General features: G+C 42.7%; 1 protein-coding gene across 4 annotated transcripts in view; it reads right to left on the bottom strand.

The window, feature by feature from the left end:
• Positions 1-7,598, bottom strand: part of SLC11A2 (solute carrier family 11 (proton-coupled divalent metal ion transporter), member 2) — a 45,633-nt gene that overhangs the window by 35,704 nt on the left and 2,331 nt on the right. The window lies entirely within an intron of this gene.

Raw genomic sequence — 7,598 nt, 5'->3', positions numbered from 1 at the left:
TGTTCCTGCAACTTTTTTAAAATATAGATTTTTATTGATTTCAGAGAAGAAAGGAGAGAGAGATAGAAACATCCATGATGAGAGAGAATCATTGATAGGCTCCCTCCTGCATGCCTCATACTGGGGATCGAGCCCACAACTCAGGCATGTGCCCTGACTGGAATTGAATTGTGACCTCCTGGTTCATAGGTCAATGCTCAACCACTGAGCCACACTGGCTGGGCTGGATTCACTTCTTAAATACTTTAGGGACTCTCTCTGATAAAGCTTATTTAAAAAAAGAAAGGAAAATAATATATACACACACACACACATATACACATGATTGAGTGAGATCTTAGAAAGGAAGGAAGGGAGGGAAGAAAGAAACATAGACTTGTTGTTCCACTTATTCATACATTGTCTGTGCCCTGACCAGGGAGTGGACCCACAGCCTAGGGCCCTAGGCGTATTGGGACGACACTCTAACCAATTGAGCTACCCAGCCTGGCTCTGATAAAGCTTCTCAAATGCATAACGGGAGATCTGCAGCCCCCCACTTGGCTGGCATACATATCACTCTGTCTCAGCGCCCAAACAGCCATGCTGTGAAATTATGATCATGGAGCTTCAGAAGCCAAATCCTTAGGAAGCATTTCCTGACTCCAATTTTGGGTTAAATGCCCCTCCCTCATGTTCTCCCAAGGCACCTGCTGTTACCACTATCATTACTCTTACACTCTTACCATGTTATCTTGAAAATCATTCATTCCCTGATACTATTTTGAAACTTTTCTGTAAGTTTGAAATTATATCAAAATAAATAGTTATCTCCTCAAAACACAAACTAGCTATAATAAATTCCAAATATCTAGTTAACAATAATTCTGTGTTGCCCTAGTCGGTTTGGCTCAGTGGGTAGAGTGTAGGCCTGCAGACTGAAGGGTACTGGGTTCAATTCCAGGTAGGGCACATGCCAGGGTTGCTGGCTCAATCCCCAGTAGGGGGGCGTGCAGGAAGAAGACGATTAATGATTCTCTCTCATCGTTGATGTCTCTCTCTCTCCCCCTCTTCCTCTCCCTTTCTGAAATCAATATATTTTTTTAAAATTCTGTGTTTCTTAGCATTTTCAAGAAGTCTGGAAGAAAACTTTGAATAACCCAAACCTGTTTTAAAATTGCCCCAAGAAATAAATATTAAAATACATACATAACATTAACTTAAACTTTTCCCCCTATGGTTAAAAAAAAATTTTGAATTTGAAATATATTTTTATAAAATTCCCCTGTATAGGGCAAAGGCACTCAAAACTATTTCACTGATTTTAGAGCTGTATTCAACATTGCAAAGGTTTCCCTAAAACTGTAAGGTTTAGAGGAGTGTTTTTTAACAGTCTTCTAATTCTTCCTCCCTTTTTTCTCCCCTCCTCTACATAAACAAAGTCAAAGGCAGCATTACATAGGACAGCGATTTTCAATTAGTGTGCCACAGTAATTTTTTGTAAATGCAATACTTAAAAAAAAAAAAAGGAATACCTGAGCCCTGGCCGGCAAGCTCAGTGTTTAGAACATTTGCCTGTGCACCAGCAGGTCTCGAGTTCGATGTCCATCCCAGTTTGGGGCTTCTGTGGGAGACAACCATTCAATATGTCTCTCTCACATTGATGTTCCCGCCCCCTTCCATTCTCTCCAAAAATCAATGGAAAAAACATCCTCATTCCTTGGGTGAGAATTTTTTAAAAAGCAAAAAAGTAATACCTGATGATTTAGTTGGGAGCACTGACTTCTTTTCCCTTAGATTGTTAAATTAAAAAATGACAACAGCCAACACAAGAGCTGTCCAGTGTGAATTAATCAAATTTTTGGTGAGGTTGGCAAAAAATATGTTTTTTGGTTTGCCACGGAATTTTAGTAATTAGTTGATGCATGCCATGAGATGAAAAAGGTTGAAAATCACCAAAGAAGGAAAATAAATTTCATAGAAGCAAACAGAAAACTGTTTGCATGGAAGCAACTGATTAAATAAATGTGACAGAAATGTTTGAAGTTGACTCCCTCTTGACACTTTTCTCAATGATCAGTGCCAGCAACATGCTGGTGACAAAGCAGAAACAGCCAGAGGCACAGATTAAGGCTTTAAAAAGTAATAGCCAAGGTTTTAGGTATTAATAAGCAATCATGACTTTTTAAAATTCATTTTGTGTCCTGAAGAAAATGTAAAGATTTTCAGATCCTTCTAAAATCCCTTTTCCCGAAAGGTCTACTTTAAGGCTAAAGCACTGGATATTCCTACAAAATCATTACTATTGATCTAACACCTCTGTTGTACAAGATGTTCTTTATGAAGGTGAGTTCCTACCCCTGGATGAGTCAACAAAACTCTGAAATATTCAAGTGGTTCAAACAGAGCTCATTGTTTTCTGAACCCTATGTGTTTTAATAAGGAAGATTACTAGCTACTTTTATAAAAGGAAAGAATATTATTACTGCCTTTGTTTTTCCATTCCAGGTCAATAAAGACGCACCATCTTCTGAGTCTTTTCCATTTAGGACATGCATCTAATTAGTTCCAAACCTCAATGTGTCCCCACTGGGGGTGAGGGGAAAGAGCTTAGGAAAGCAATGTGAATTTCTAAATTATTCTTGAGAATGTAAAGTTTGAAATTATTTTATTTAATTTGAATAAGTGTATCCTATTTTTCTCTTATGAAAGTAAATTTGATACAAAATGGGAAAAAGGGCTGAAGACTGATTACATCTACTTCCTGATAGTGAAAAGCCCCTCTGGTGTTAGTTTTAAGAAAAAGGCCTAGAAATTCGATTCCTCTCTACCTAAGTGGGTAGTATCAGAATGTCTTCAACCGAAAGCCACACAAGCACGCCCAGTCCATAAAGTTCAAACAGTGCTGCTATTGTACAATGTGCTTAATACGCATCAGGGCATCTGTGTTGTGTAAGTCTCGCTCTCCCTGGCACAATGGCCACTGAAATACCAGCTTAGCCCAGCCAGTGTGGCTCAGTGGTTGAGAGGCAGCCAGTGAGCCAGGAGGTCACACTTTGATTCCCGGTCAGGGCGCATGCCCAGGTTGCAGGCTTGATCCCCAGTGAGGGGCATGCAGGAGGTAGCAGATCAATGATTCTCTCATATCGGTTTCTATCTCTTTATCTCTCTTCCTTCCTCTCTCTTAAAATCAATAAAAATTTATTTTAAAAACAGAAATACCAGCTTAAACTGTTCTTCATTTTACTGATTTTGTGTGCCATAGTGTTAATCTTGCTTAGTCTATCAGAGAACCACAATTTCAACTCAGTTTCTCACCTAAGCTAGACTTCTGAGAATCTGTTTTATAGTTGAAAGAAAAACCTAACATTGAGAACATCTAATAATAAAGAAAGAGAAAATTAATTAGCAAAAGGAAAGAGGGAGTAAGATCCGGGGAGAAAGAATACAGCTGATAATGAAACCAGCTGCTTGGGTGTGAAAGACGATAACGGTTGGAAGAAATTTGGCCAAGCTCTCAAGAAGGATGTTTTAGACAAAACTATCACTCATCAACCAGAGACTTCAGAATGAGAAGGGCCTGATACCCGCTAAGAAGAACTCTGAACTTTATCTGCTCGGTGCTCTGAGGATTAATCAGCTTCTTTACCGCCGTAACTTCTTTACTTCTTTTACTTCTTTAATGTTTACTGCTCACTAAAATCTTAGTCTAGAGAAAGAGACTACAGCGTGGTCTTTGTTCCTCCCAACTCACACAGTGTGAGCTTCCTCTGATTTCCTCCCAACCAGGCCTCGTGGCCTGACACATCTATCCTGGAACACAACTCCAAGTTCTGAGAACAATTTCAAAGACCCCTTTTATACTGAAATAAGAAAGTCTATAAATCAGTCTATATCTACTTCTAGCCTCAGGGGAAAAATGTCTTGCCCTCATACTTGCTTCAGTAGTTTTTTCTCTGGCAAATATGAAAAATGATTATCATTAGATTACATTCAACTCATTTATTCTAGTGGCAGTATTGGCCCCCCTGATGTAGACTGGACTTAACAATTTTAGGTACATATTTTCCTCAATGTTTGTTTTATAAAGCAAAGAAAAATTTATGTGTACAGACAGACAATACATACTACAAGATTCTCCAACCTGATACATTCCTCTTTTTGCTCTTTGGAACCTGTTAAAATTTTAACTCGTAGGCTTCGTTCACTACCTTGGGGTTTTTGTTTTAAATATATTTTTATTGATTTCAGAGAGGAAGGGAGAGGGTGAGAGAGAAAGAAACATCAATGATAAGAAGGAATCATTGATCAGCTGCCTTCTGCACAGCCCCCACTGGGGATCAAGCCTGCAACCCTGGCATGTGCCCTGACTGGGAATCAAACCGTGACTTCCTGATTCATAGGTAGATGCTCAACCACTGGGCCACGCCAGCCGGGCCTTACCTTGGAGTTTTAACATACACTTGTTTCTCAGCAATAAGTGCAACTGAAACAAAGAAAACCCATACAAAATGACCTACTAGCAATAGGCACAAAGACTGAAAACCCTAACTTCCCAATTTGTCTTCACTGGAAACTGGTTCTTACACTAAAAAATGTAAGTTACTCTGACCTCAAATTAAAAGTGGAAGAGGAATTAGACAACATATTTTTATCATTCTTGGCCAACTCTTTTATATTCTACTAGAGGCCCGGTACAGGAAATTCGTGCACTCGGGGGTAAGGGGGTTCCTTCAGCCCAGAGCCTTCAGGGGATACCTGACTGACGGCCTAGGCCCACTCCCCAGAGAGTGGGCCTAAACCAGCAGTCACTCCCCAGGGAGCAGGCCTAAACCAGCAGTCAGACGTCCTTAGCACTGCCGCAGATGCAGGAGAGACTCTCGCCCACACCACTGGGCTCGCCAGCCATGAGCCCAGCTTCTGGCTGAGCGGTACTCCCCCTGTGGGAGCGCACTGACAATCTGGGGGCAGCTCCTGCATTGAGCGTCTGCCCCTGGTGGTCAGTGCGCATCATAGCGACCGGTCGTTCCACCCTTTGGTCGATTTGCATATTGGCCTTTTATTATATAGGATTCTAATTTTATTAAAATACAGCTTATATGCCCTGGCCGGTGTGGCTGTCGTTGGGCATCGGCCTGTGCACCCAAAGGTTGTTGGTTTGATTTCCGGTTAGCCACATGCAGTTTCAGGCTCATCACTGCAAGGGGACATGCAGGAGGCAACCTGTTATATATCTCTCTCCATCTCCCTTCCTCTCTCTCTAAAAATCCATTTAAAAATCTTTTTAATAAATAAGATATAGCCTATAATACACATATGTTGTTTTATTTTATCAATGATATTCCTGATGGTACCTGAAAGGGCTCTTTTTTGTGTCTCCAGGGGTCAATAACTGTTCATTGTTCTAAATATATGTGTTAAGTTATTAAAAGAATAAACGGCATACAATGAGTGAGACAAGGGTCTAGGTCGTCTAACTCCTTATATTCTACACATTCAAATGCTACCAGCCTTCTTTTCCAAAATATTTTATTCAAACCACAGAGACTCAGATAATAAAGATGACAATAGTGGGACAAAAGGCTCCCCTTTCTACCTCAAACACTCAACTCTTTAAAGATGTTACTCTTTTCCTCCTTATTCAAGTACAAAGAAAGGGGTTTTACCAAGACACGGTCCTCCACTCTCACCCCTCCAACATCCAACATTCAACCCTACAGGAATACTAAACTGTCTTATTGCAAAGCTCAATAACTAAACTTATATAACACCTGCATTTTAGCCAAATCAAGCCAGCATACTGCTGGAGTAAGTGATGTTCTTTTTTGTAAATTCAAAGTTTCTCATTTTGGATTATTTTCCAGGAAGGCTACATGCATAAACAGCAGCTTCCTGGAAGAGGAGAACTGGAAGACAGGACACTCTTCCATTAGAGCCTTCCAGAGAGAATGTGAGAGGGGCTTCGAAGCTCACAGAAAAGGCGGAACTCTGTCACCTCACGTTGGTATTTAGGAACGTGGTGAGGAGACGGGGAATAAAGATGTCTTTGACTCCACAGCACCCACACAAACTCTTAGCACCAAGAGTCAAACAGAAAACCTATTGCTTTGTGGACACTATTCTCTCACCTCACTTTCACTTCACTGGGTTGAAACTGAACCAAAGCTGCTTAGTAGCTCTACAGAATAACCCAAGGAGCACTGCTGATTTCCTAACAGCAGAATAACATTAGATTCATACCAAACTTCCCTACTCATTAACAAGAAGTGCTGCCAGGCTGCCCAGAAATTCCCCTGCCCAGTCCCACTTGGCCACACCAGGAACAGGAGGAATCAAGTATGCTGCCATCCTGGCCTGTTTGGTGCTGGATCCAAAATAAACTGTGCCTGAGCCCCAAGGCTGTAAATGCAATGCCATCCAACGAAAAACTAAACAGCCCAATAACTTCTCAGGTTTCATTTACCCAACACAGTTATCACAGGCAGACCTAGTAGTGATAATTCCTGACCTTATTTAATGATAAGATAAACGCCTGGCAGAAAGCCTCTCGTTACCGGTAATTTATACTATATACTCGGATCAACATTAACGGCAAGGGTTCACTGGCAATAAGCTACCAGAATTCTGAACAAAGGTTAAGTCATAAGGTCAGATTTGTTACCTTTGCAATTTTTAAGGGGAAAGTCACTTTCATTTAAAAAAGTTTTTTGTATGTCTGGATGCCTTAGGAGTTCAGCGCTGCTTTATAATGGAATAGTAAACAAACAAACACCAGGCTCTCCCTCCCTATCCCCAGATGTGTTGCCATTACCTTCTTTACTCCCAAGCTCTAAGGGCCCTTCCTTTAGAACTTGTTTCCTAACCCCGTTTCTTCTAGGAATTGCTTTTCCTACCTCTGTCATTTACCCAATAAATGTTCTCCTACAAAAAAACAACCCCAACACTCCCACACGCCGGAAACAGTTCAAAGCAGCTGGTGTGCATGAACTCATTTAACGCTCGCCGACACCTCCATGGCCCTGACTGACATCACCGGTCCCCACCGTCAGTACAAACATGCGGAAACACAAGAACAACCAGGCTGCGCAACTTGGGCCCAAGGTGGTGCCGGCTGGCAGCGCTTCGGATTCCACAGGAGTCAAGGGAAACGCGGTTCACCCTGGTCTCGGCCCACCTCCCTGAAACAATGGCCAGCAAGCTGATGGCGGCCTGTGTCCCCTGCCCCTCCTTTCACAGCATGCTGTGTTCACTCCCCCGCCCCCCCCGCAAAGGGGTGGCACCCTCCTTTAATGTCCCGGCACTCCTTTGGGAGCGCTGGGCAGCACGAGCGTGTCTTCTCGGCACACAGAACGCTCGGCTCCTCGACCTTCCCCGAGGGACGCCCTTGGAAACAGTCGGATACGGGGGGGGGCAGGAACTTGGGGAAGCCACAAGTGGAGAGGAATTGGGTGCCTGCGAAGCTGAGCAGCTGCGGGGCGCGCACCCCACTTGCGCACCATCTGCAATACAGGCCCAAACGGGCCCAAACCAACCCACTGCTGACACCAGGGCCGCGGCCTCGCCCGGCCCTTCCCGGGAAGGCGCCCCGCTGGGGCGGGGCCCAGGGATTTTTATTATTT

The sequence above is a fragment of the Myotis davidii genome, unplaced genomic scaffold, assembly GCF_000327345.1.
Source record: "Myotis davidii unplaced genomic scaffold, ASM32734v1 scaffold233, whole genome shotgun sequence".
Lineage (NCBI taxonomy): Eukaryota > Metazoa > Chordata > Mammalia > Chiroptera > Vespertilionidae > Myotis > Myotis davidii.
This window is presented reverse-complemented; position numbering and strand designations above follow the sequence as displayed.